The 12,071-nt window shown below is 39.7% G+C and overlaps 1 pseudogene; it reads right to left on the minus strand.

Annotated features, from left to right (window-relative positions):
- Positions 1-482: 482 nt before the first annotated feature.
- Positions 483-12,071, minus strand: part of LOC103725574 — a 24,282-nt pseudogene continuing 12,693 nt past the window's right edge.

Consider the following 12,071-nt stretch of genomic DNA (forward strand, 5'->3'; position numbering starts at 1 on the left):
TAGCCAGGAGCTTTATTCTGTGATCATTTCATACTTCAATATACTCCGATACAATATCCACCCCTCTAACTCCTCCTTTATCTCCCCCTACTCGTTCACCTCTCAATATCATGTCTTGTTTTTAAAAAAAATGAAACTATCTTCATTTGGTATTGCCCATATGTGCATGAATGTGAGGCTATCCACTGGAGTTTGGCAGCCTACCAGTGACTGCACTCCAAGACAATGATTATCCCTCCCCTAGCAGCTATCAACTGCCAATATCTCCAGTAAGAGACGGAGCCTGCAGATCATATACCCCTTCTATGCTGCAATTTTTGTTAGTTTGATTTTGTGCAGTCAACCACTGCTGTTATGAATTCATAAGTACAGCTAAAACATATCCAGAATTTCACAGGACTGTTCAGCATCCTCTGGTTCTTACTTTCTTTTTCTTAATAACATTGATTTTAGATTATTAGCATATGTGAAATAATTTCATTTCACATATATGGTGTCCAGCAAAGGTACATCTGACATAGTAAGTTTTCATCAGTAGCTTCTTATTTAAGGTAATACACATATTTTTCAATAGATAACTGCAGCTCTGTTACTCTATCTTGGGTCTTGACTGCACTTTGTAGTCGCTGCTCAATGTCAAGAACATGGGTCTTGGCCTCTTCATTGAGAACTTCCCCAGTTTCATTCAGCGGTGCTTTGGAATTCCCCTTCACTGGCTTACGCCATTTCACCAGAGGATCATGTCAAAAAGTCTTTTAAGACACCCATTAATGGCTCTCTCTGATCTCTCAGCAGACTCAGTGTAACTTCTCACGCTCTTTAAAATAGATCTTCTGTTCCCATAGGACCCATTCCATTAACTTTATTATGAACCAGGCAAAATGGAACAATTTCTGGAACGTCAAAAGTTTATCTCATTAAAAAGACGGTTGAAGTCCACATGTATACATTCATCAGTGAAAGGATCAAAAAGAATACTTTCACCATGCTGGTCTCTAAGCCCCAGGATATAACTGACCATTGGCATTACTGCAGTAGAATGGTAGTATGAAGATCTACTACTCTACCATGATGTAGGATCAGGGAATGTTCTCAGAAACCACTCATGAAACACAGGAGGATGCCTAGGCAGGAGAAAATCTTGGAATACTTTGAGTTTTTGGACAAATCTGCTGACTTTGACAGCATACACTGTCAAAGTTCTTTTCCTAGCATATACATTTCCTTTCCTTATATATTTTGGTCAGAATAGGTCTCAAGCCAACAGTGTTGTTTCTTTCTGCCTCTTTCCCTTCAATGTTTCCTGAGCCTTGGATGGGTGTAGGGCGGAGATGATAAAGATGTCCCAGTTAAGGTTAAGGACTCATAGCAACTTATTGTTAGCACTTTAGTCAAGTGTGAGTCTGTCTCTGTATTGAATAATGCCCACTGTTAAAAAAAGTTTCTCCACCAAAGTCCAGAAAACTCTAAGTCTAAGGGTATTAGCATTAAGTATTTAGAAGGCATTTTGATGACATGGACATTTAGCAAAATAACAATAGTAGGCACTACCCTAAGGCCTTTGACCTCCCTAGCCATGCAGTTTTGACTAGGTTTCCAATACCAGGCATGAATTCCCTCCTTTGGAGCAGGCTTCAAATACAATCCAAAAGTGGCTGGTTAACCCATAACGGTCATACCATTGTTGCGACAATACTGCCCTGCCAGGCAGGACTATTTTTTACTTTCTTCTGTTGCCTTATTAGATTAACTAGAACTTCCATTAAAATGTTGTAAAGCATCAGTGAGGGAGAGGACATCCTTATGCATTTCCCGATCTCCTAGTGTGAAAGCTTCTAATTTCTCACCAGTAGTAACATAAGACTTGTAGGCTTTTATGTATTTTTACCAAGTTGAGAAAGTCCTCTCTAACTTCTGTTTTACTTACATTTTTATCATTAATTGGTGTTCAATTATGTTAAGTGCTTCTTCTGAATCTGTTAAAATGATCATGTAGGGTTTTTTTCTTTAGTCTGCTAATGTGATGAAATATACTGATATTTGAATGTAGAATATCTGTGGCATACACAGAATAAAATCCAGTTCATTGTTTGTACATAATTTTTTTTGTACATTTAGTGTTTCATTGTTGAAGTTTTGTGTCTATGTTTATAAGAGACATTGACCTTTGATTTTCTTATAATGTCCTTGTCTAGATTGGGTATTAAGAGAATTATGACCTCATATAAATGGAAATCAAATATTTATAACAGGCTCATAATACATCAAGACAAAGTTTGATTTATTCCTTGTGTCCAAATTTAATTTGATATTTAAAAGGCAGGCTATAGGGGCTGAGAGATAGCTCAGCTGTGTAGCATGAGAATCTGAGCCAGCCGTGGGGGCACACACCTTAGTCTTGGGAGGCAGAGGCAGGTGGATCTTTGTGAGACAGAGGCCAGTCTGATCTACCTAGTGAGTCCCAGGTGGGACTCAAAGAGAATTTGAGGTCAATCCCTGAACCCATATAAACAAAGCTGTGTGTGTTGACCAATGATTGAATTCCCAGTGCTGAAGAGACAAAGATAAATAAAACTCTGAGGATCTATGCCCAGGCAGTATAGCCTAGTTGGCCAGCCCCAGGCCTGTGAGAGATCCTTTTTCAACAAACATCGTGAATGGTACCTGATGAACAACACCCAAGGTTGACCTTTAGCCTCTACATGTACGCACACATGTGCTCCCACATGAACACACACAATACACATGCACATGCATACACATGAATCAAGTAATAGCTCTCATAAACTGCAAATTATAGTAGGATTTGACAAACTACAGTTCATTGGTAAAACTCAGACTACTATATAATTTCACAATACTTTTTTATGTTGGTCCTGATGGAACCCAGGATATTTTTTTAAAATAAATAATTTATTGAGAATTTTGTACATGCATATAAGGTGTTTTTATCAAATCCGTGCCCACTCCCTCCTTTCAACTCCTCTGATATCTCCCCATCACTTTTTGGGGGGTAACTTCATGTACTCTTTCTTCTTTTAATTTTTTATGGGACTGTTGGCTCCTCTAACATTCCCCCTTCTGAAGAGGTAACCCTAAAATCTTTGAAGGATTAGATAAAAGCTCCCAAATATTTTCGACATTTTGGGCCTTTGGATCAGAGTAGGCTGCTAAGAGGCCCAAGGACGTTGTGAGTTTTAGCCAAGAAACTTGCTACTTTTCTTTGGGGTCTTTTTACCCTAACTGCCTAGAGAATTCCTACCTCCTATTCTTATCACACCATCCTCTGAAAAGGTTACCCAAATTACCAATAAGGGATCTGGACTCAAACCACTCTGGCTTCTTCCATGCTAAACAGGGACACAGGGTGAGGCAATTGGAGTACCCCTTCAGTGGGTCTATCTATAAGACTGCCAAATTGCATAACTCTTATCTCAAAAAGGAAAAGAAAGTCTTTGAATCGTGAATAGATGTGAAGGAGAAGTAAAGGCAAGAGTAATTAGCATTACAAGTTCTAGACAAGGAACTAGAAAAAAAGTCAGAAAAGGGCAATTTTCAAATGTTCATATGAGAGTCCATTGGAATTTCTTGACAAGGGCTTTCAAAAGCATCCCTCTATTGGGTTCCTCCTTCTTTTTCTTTTGTCTTCCAAGGCTAGACTCTAGAGATTGATTCATGATTTGCTTTCAGGTATTTTGATAGCTGTTGGACTGGTTAGAATCAGTGTCAGTTCCATCTCAAAGGCTTCTAGATAGGGGTAGAAAACAAATTTATCCCTCATTTTAGAACAATAGCTGGTTGTCTCCCTTAGCTACAGGTGAGCACTACAGTATTGGAGACCAAGATTTGAAGTCTTACGTCTAAGCAGCACTTTCTTGTTAGGAACAAAATCATCAATGAGATATAATTGTCTAAATAACTTTCTGTATGGACTTAAGCCTAATGTCTGGGAAGTGTAATCCCTTGAACTCTTAAAGAAATATACTGAGGACTTTACTCTTTGGTTATACTTTCCTTTTGGGTGTTTAAGACCATACAGTTAGCCCCAATAAATCAATTTATTTTTACATTTAAGGTATTTGAAAATCTGTTCCTCAGGGGTCACATGGGCTTGGGAGGAGATCCTGGCTCCTTTCTTTTACTAGTTCCATCTATGTGAAGATAAGTCAAATGTCCTGCTCAACCATGTCTGGCTTCACTTGGAAGCATGAATGAGATGTTCCTCTGAGGTGACCCTCGTCTTTGTAGACTGGACACTGGTTCAAGGCCATCTCATGGGGTCTCCATGGTCTCCTTGAACAAGAGGACAGGTGACTCACCACAGTTATAGGATATTTTGAGAGATGGAACCCAGGATATGTTAAGCACACACTCTACCACCTACAACCCCAAACTAATTTTAATAAAATTTTATTAGGACAGAACCACAGCTTATTGCTTTTTAAATGTATCACTTGTGGCTCTTTTTGTAGAATAATGGTATAATCTATGACACTGACTTTGGCCCTTCTCAGAAAAAGAAATATTGTTTAAAAAATTACATAATGATACTGAACTTCTAGGTTGCACCTTGAGTGCAAGGAGCTTAGAAGTTGGCATTGTATCCTGGTGGCAAATAAAGATGTAAACAAACTGAAAAATCACAAACTCTTCTTATATCTATAAGGGAAGTGAGGTTACATTGTGAGTGGCTGTACCCAAAACTTGTGGGACTGACAGGTGCAGAAAATCACAACTTACAACATAGATATCAAAGAATAGGAACTTGCATGAGAATCAGTGCCAAGTGGGAAAACTACAGTGTAATTAATGAATTGTTGTAAGTTGTTTTTACAAGTCTCAGAATTTAAAACTCCAAGGGAACACAATCATAAACTGCACTCGCAATACTGTGAGTATTATTACCTGAAGCAGTATAAAATTCTCACACTGAATATCAGATAAAATTTGGGGGTCATCTGGCAAGTATAGGGGGAAAGAAACCATATGACAATATCAGAGAATTTAACAGAAAATACAAGGTCTGTTCTCTGCTGAAACTATTTGACCACAGTCAAATCCACAGTGTTGTATTAGAGCCTAATTGTCCTGGGTAAACTCCAGTGACCAAAATTAATCCTGGAATATACAAAGAACAAAGAAAAAACATTAAATAATGAAGTAGAGAACATAAGAAGTTTTACTTTTTTAACTGCTCTCTCTTGCTCTTTTGCTCGCTCTCTCTCTCCTCTCTCTCTCTCTCTCTCTCTCTCTCTCTCTCTCTTTCTCTGTAAGAGCATGTATGCCATGATGCACTTGTGGGTTCAAAGAACATCTCTCTGGACTCTGTTCTTTCCTGACACCTTGTAGGATCCAGGGATCAAACTCAGGTTGTCAGGCCTGCTTTCAAATAACTCTATCCACGGAGCCATCTTCATAGTGCCAATGTGAGAAGTTTTAATCAATACCTACTGTGAGGCCCAGCAATACAGAAGGCAGAATGGAGTCAGAACAACATTGAAAGGATAATAACAGCATTTTCTAAAGCTGAGTGAAAGCCTGGACTACTGAATCAAAACATTCAATGAATTTGATAAAATTAAATTTTAAAAGCATTACTCAGATCAAGGAATGTAGGTCAGTCATCAAACAGTTGTCTAGCATGTATAAGGCCCTGGGTTTGATTCCTAGTACTGCAAAATTGCATAAATTAAATAAAAGTGGATAAATATTGAGATACAACATATTGAAAGTGCAGACATCCTACAAGACAGAGAAAAAGTCAAATTGATTAGACACAAAAAGGAATCACATAAGACAGTACATTAAAATGGCAACTTATCTCTGTACTACAAAATAAAAAGGGAAAAGTCAATTACTTCTTCAATATGCTTAAAGAAATTAACTGTGACTTTTGGAGGGGTACAGTATTCTATGTATGTACATTAGTCATGTTTGTTATTTCTTCAGAAATGTATAACCACAATACTTTTAAGCTAGAAACCAATGACAAAAAAGTTTAAAAAGTCCATATATTCCTGGAAATCAATAAACACATCTATAAATAAACCTAAATCAAAGAAAGCCAACAATTTGGCATGTGTATAGAGCTTAATGGTACAGTCTTTACCTACCATGTTCAAGTTCTTGGGTTTGAGCTCTATCACCTCTCATTCCCACTAAAAGGAAACAAAATTTGGAATAAGAAAAATCTAATTGTCTGTATATCACAACTTGGTTTATACTTGAAGAGTTACTTAGAGGGATTTTTTTATGATTCTTTGTGTATTAAAATATAATTTTATATGGAAAAATTCACCCATTACAATATGTAGTTACATAGTTTTTGACAAAAACAGACTTGTGTTTTCACAAGCATACTTGATGATGAAACTCCTCGTGTTGACTCCTGCTAACTGCCACTTTTCTTGAATGTCTTCTCAACCACTAGTCTAATTTCAGTCTCCCTGGTAGTTTTTCCTTTTCCAAAACGTCATATAAATAAAATCACACATTAAATGGTCTTTTTAGTCTGGGTTCTGTTATTTAGTAAGGTGCATTTAAGGTTATTCAAGTGCAATTGTTACATTCGTTTTTATGATTGAGTAGGATTCTTTCTAAGGAATATTCCAAAGAAGAAAGGCATCTGGGTTATTTCCAGATTGTAGTAATTAGGAATGCAGCTGCAGTAAATATTTAAGCTCAGAGTTTTAGAAGAGCATATGTGTGTATTTCTCTAGGTTAAATACCTAAAAGTGTGGTTACTGGATCACATGGTGTGGTAGTTTGAATGAAAATGTCCCCCATAGGCTCCAAATATTTGGACATTTTGTCCCCAGATGATGGCGCTGTTTTGGGAGGTTTTAGAAGGTGTGGCTATCCTGGAGGAAGCGCATCACTGGCGGTGGACTTAGAGGGTTCTTAAGCCTTACTGGATCTCTAGTTGGCCTCTTGTTTCCTGTGCCTGCATGATGATGTGAGAGCTTAGCTTCTGCTGCTCCTGCTTCAGCCACCTCCAGCCACCATGCCTCCCCACCATGACGGACTGTAATTCCCCTGTAACCGTAAGCTCAAATAAACTCTTCCTTCTATAAATTGCTTGGGTCAGTGTTTCTATCACAGCAACAGAAAAGTGACTAATACAGTAATTGGTACTGGGAGTGGGGTGTTGACTGTGAAGAACCTGACCATGTGGGATTTTGGAGGAATGTGGAAGACTTTGGAAGTTTGGGCTAGAAAAGCAGTTGCTTGCTGTAAGCAGAGCTTAATAGGCCATTCTAATAAAGGCCTGGAAGAAAGTAGTGCTGAAAACAATGTAATTCCAGAGGGAAATAAGGACTTGAGCAGCACTTGGGATGTTTTGGCAGAGTCTGGCTGGAGTCTGCCTTTGACCTAAAAGCTTGCCTGAGGGTAAGTTAAAAAGTAATGAACTAATTTCTCAGAAGAAATTTCAAGATAGCCTAACGTAGAAATGGTGGCATGGAAATTAATGGTGAATATCATGCAGTTCTAGAGTGTAAAAGAGCAAACGGGGCAGAGAGAAATACAGTTTGGATTGAAAAAAAGCACTAAGAAGATAAATGTTGGAGCCCTGGCATGTGATGGAGAGGATCCCATTGATAAGGAGATTAAAGTGATTAAGGAGGGGCTTAGAAATTCAAACTTAAACAATGGAGAGAGTGCCTCCAGGGCAAGACCACACCCAGTTAAGCCTCCAACTTGTGAAAGGAAAATGCTGCAGGGGACACAGAAGAGAAAAACTTCTAAAATGGATAAAGCAGGCTGGAGTCCATCCCAAACTTGCAGCCAAACTTGGCAGTGTCATTCACCTGGTGCTGGCTTTAAAGGCACGAAAGATGGAAGAGTGAAGGGGTCATCAGTTCTTCCTCCGAGGTTTCAGAAAGCCTCAGAGGCCAGCCAGCATGGAGCAGGGATTCCCCTGCCTAGATTAGACCCTGATAAGCCATTGCTTGAAACTGTGAAGGTGAAGACTGGTTGGCAATGGAGACCCCAAGAAGTTCGTGATGCCAGAGCTGTGAGGCATCTGAAAAGAAGAACTGCACACAGGGAATGGCACCAGCACAAGAGAGAGATGTGTGTTGCATGCAGCAAAGCTAGAGAGGCTGAGCCATCTAAGCCCTTTGGAAGTAAAGTCCCAAAAGTTGGATGTGGAGCTACTGGATTTGATGTTTTCCCTGCTGGTTTTCAGTCTTGTTTTGGTCCAGTATTTCCTTACAATGTCTCCATTCCTCCTTTTTGGAATGGTAATGTGTATTCGGTTCCATTGTATGTTGGGAGTATTTAATTTGTCTTTTGATTTTATAGAAGCTTACAGTTGAGATATTTACCAGAGTCCACTTTGGACTGTGGACATTTGAATAGTATTGAGACTGATAATTACTATGGGGACTTTTATAGTTAGACTAAATGCATTTTGCATTTTATATGGTCATGAGCCTATGGGGTCAGGGGGTGGCATGTGGTGAATGAAAATGTCCCCCATAGGCTCCAAGTGTTTGGAAATTTTGTCCCCAGGTGATGGTGCTGTTTTGGGTGGTTTTTTAGAAGGTGTGGCTATCCTGAAGGAAGCACGTCACTGGGGGTGCGCTTACAGAGTTCTTAAGCCTTGCCAGATCTCCAGTCAGCCTCTCGCTTCCTGTGTCTGCATGATGATGTGAGAGCTTAGCTTCTGGTGCGCCTGCTTCAGCCACCTCCAGCCACCATATCTCTCTGCCATGATGGACTGTAATTCCCCTGTAACCATAAGCTCAAATAAACTCTTCCTTCTATAAATTGCTTTGGTCAGTGTTTCTATCACAGCAACAGAAAAGTAACTAATATACACATGGTATGTTTACTTCTATAAGAAACTGTTAAACTGTCTTCACAAGTATTTGAATGTCAGTTTGCATTTCCACCACAAATGGTAGACAGTTTCAGGTGCTCCTCATCTTTGCTAATATTTGATCAAGTTTTTATCATTTATTTTCATGTTGATAGGTGATTAATGACATCTCTTTGTGGTTTTAATTAGAATCTCCCTAATGGCAAATGATGCCCAGCATCTTTCCTTGTTTATTTGCCACACCTTTACCTTTTGTGAAATTCTTTGCATAGTAAAAAACAAAAACTAGATTATTTTATTTATTGCTAAAATCTGAAAAATTTTTAAAAGTCATTTTATTTTTTATTATGTGTATGTGTGTATGCCTGTGCACGTATGAGCACATGTGTGCAAGCACCCTCAGAGGTCAAAATAGGGTATCAGATCCCCTGACATGGAAGCTGGAAAACTGACTTTGGTTCTCTGGAAGAGCAGCAAGGACTCAAGCTGCTGAACCATCCCTCCAGCCCCAATAAGATAATCAGATGCACAACTCATAAATGTTTCCCATACTCTATGGTAAATGTTTTATTTTCCTGAATATATGTTTCAAAGAGAAAAAAATTTTAATATTGATGAAGTCCATCTGATTATTTAAATAAATTTTGCGTTTGGTGCCATATATAAGAAGTCTTTGCTTAACCCAAGGTTATAAAACTTTGTTGCTATGAATTCAGTCCTGGCTTTTACATTTTATGTATGAAATTTTGGTCAATAATTGATTTGATTTAACCTTTGTATAAAGTAAGAAATTTTGGATGAAGTTCATTGTTAATTGACTACAAAAATGTCATTATTGTGACCCATTTATTGAAAATACCTTCCTTTCACCATTAAATTATATTTGTATATTTTTCAAAATGATTTCTCACAGAGTAGGAGTGGTTCTCAGTTGTAGAGTGTTTGTATGGCATATACGAAGCCCTGGTGTGTTCAACCCAGAGAACATCAAAAAAGAACCACGTTGCTTTATACACATACATACATACATACACACACATATGTATGTATGGAGAGAAAGAGAGAGACCGAGAGACAGAGAGACAGAAGGACAGAGAGAGTGATTCTCTTCTGATCCCATTGACCTATGTTTTCACCATGACTGCTGTAGGTTTATAGTAGTATTTAAAATTAAATATCAAGTTTTGCCACCAGAGTTCTCTCTGGGTCTCTTGCACTATCAGGCAAACCATATAACATATCTTTATGTGCATTTATTATTATCATGGGGGGGAGGGGAGTGACTTACAAAAAAACGAATACCCAGTGCCTAGCTCTGCACCACTCAGCTCCAAGCCATGCAGCTTTGCACCATGGCTCCACCATATCAACTTGCTTCTGTGGCATGCCCATAGTCACTGCTAGCTTTTGTCCATCCCTCAGGGGCCAGTGGTCTCACGCAAGGTCCGTAAGTGCCAGGCCATTCTATCCTTGAGTAAGCCCGGCTGCTGCATGTTCCCCAGGCCTGCCACCACATGTTCATTGCAGCTCGCGGCTTCTGTCCCAAGATGGTACCACAAGCCTCTCCTTCCGCAGCTAACTCTCAACAGTCAATTCTCCAGAGCATGCCCTGCCCCTTGGAGGAACCAGGACCCCTGAGGAATACACTCCACCTTTTTCCTCCACTCTTACAATCTGTTCACTTGTCTTCCACTAAGGTCCCTGAGACTTGGAGGGGGCAACAGATGTAGAGCAATCTCTGTTGTATCATGGCGAGATAGTGACTTCTTGGGCCTCCCCATTATTTGTCTTTAAGCCGTGGCCATTGTTTATCTCAGTGGTGTTTCTTCTACTATAAAGACAAATGGAAGGAAGTAGACACAAACAAACATGAATGTAAATATAAATGTCTAGAAGATATCCCAGTAGGTGTACTATATTCAATAAACAGTATACTTGTGATGGCTTCCCCACTAGGGCCTGTAGCCTTTCTCAACACAAGGAGTTGGCCTGGTCTATAGCACCAGATGTGTGTTCCATCCCTAGGAGTGGGCCTTATCCAGTTAGAAATTTGTCAATTGTACGTATGTTAGTTGAGCCATTATTGCACTTGCAGGGATTGCTTGGCATGTCCATAGTATGCAGCACATGGGGTCCATCGTTGAGTAGAATCATAGGAGATCCTTTCTTCCCCAACCATCTGCATAGTGCCTTCTGGCAATATGAACATCATCCATCCAGCGGCATGGAGGTTTTTGGCTTAGTCTCAGTTCCATCTCTTCTTCTTCCATGCTCACAACATGCAGTGTCTTCGAAACAGTATGGCCTTACCGACCTTTGTAGTGTAAAACTGACAGTAATGGCAATAGCCTTGGTGAATTTGAGGACCTCTAGTATCTCTCTGACCAACAGCTCATGGTGGGGGGGGCAGCCCACCCCTGGTACTGTAGATTTTCTTAAGATTTGTATAGTTTGGGAGTCTCTGTCTTTATCTTACCTTGTAAGAGTGAAACCACAGAGGACAAGTCAGCCTTCGGGTTGCAACAGCAAGAGGTTTATTTAGTACACAGGTACCTGTGGGCACAAAGTCTCCTCGGGGGACTTGCGCACCTACAGGCTGGGGTTTGGCACTTTTATAGAGCAGAAGCGGGATACAGAAGCAGAAACGCGGTTATTGGTTAATTTAAACTATTACAAAATGCTACGGGGAAAGCGGGAAACTTACTTATCAGTAAGCCAGATGTCTCAACCATAAAACTTACTTATCAGTAAGCCAGATGTCTCGGCCATAAAACTTACTTATCGGCAAGTTGGAATTCTTGACCGGTACGCGACCTGCCTGAGAGACTTCATGGCGCCTGACTTTTATTTTTCATTCCTCCCTTTTTCTTTGTAACTATGGAGGGGAACCTTTCCCTCCTTTATAGATTATCAGGGTCACTGGTTTCTAGGGCTTGGTATTGGCTGGTCAGCACTAAGGTCTGGACCACTGATAGCCTTTCTCGTATGAATTGAGTCAACCGGTTGAAAATGCAGGGGCCTATTGTCAAGATTAAGAGTAGGGAAACCAGGGGCCCAATAAGAGGTAGAAGATAAGGCAGAATTCCATTCCACATGCCCCACATGGGGTTAGCAAAAAGCTCCTGTCACCTTTTTTCTAGCTCTTCTTGGTGCTTTTTAATCCGATCTCTGACGATCCCGGACTTGTTGGTATAAAAACAGCATTTTTCCTGTAAAGCTAAACAGATACCTCCCTTGTCTGCTGTTA

The sequence above is a fragment of the Nannospalax galili genome, unplaced genomic scaffold, assembly GCF_000622305.1.
Source record: "Nannospalax galili isolate Female #2095 unplaced genomic scaffold, S.galili_v1.0 scaffold10, whole genome shotgun sequence".
NCBI lineage: Eukaryota > Metazoa > Chordata > Mammalia > Rodentia > Spalacidae > Nannospalax > Nannospalax galili.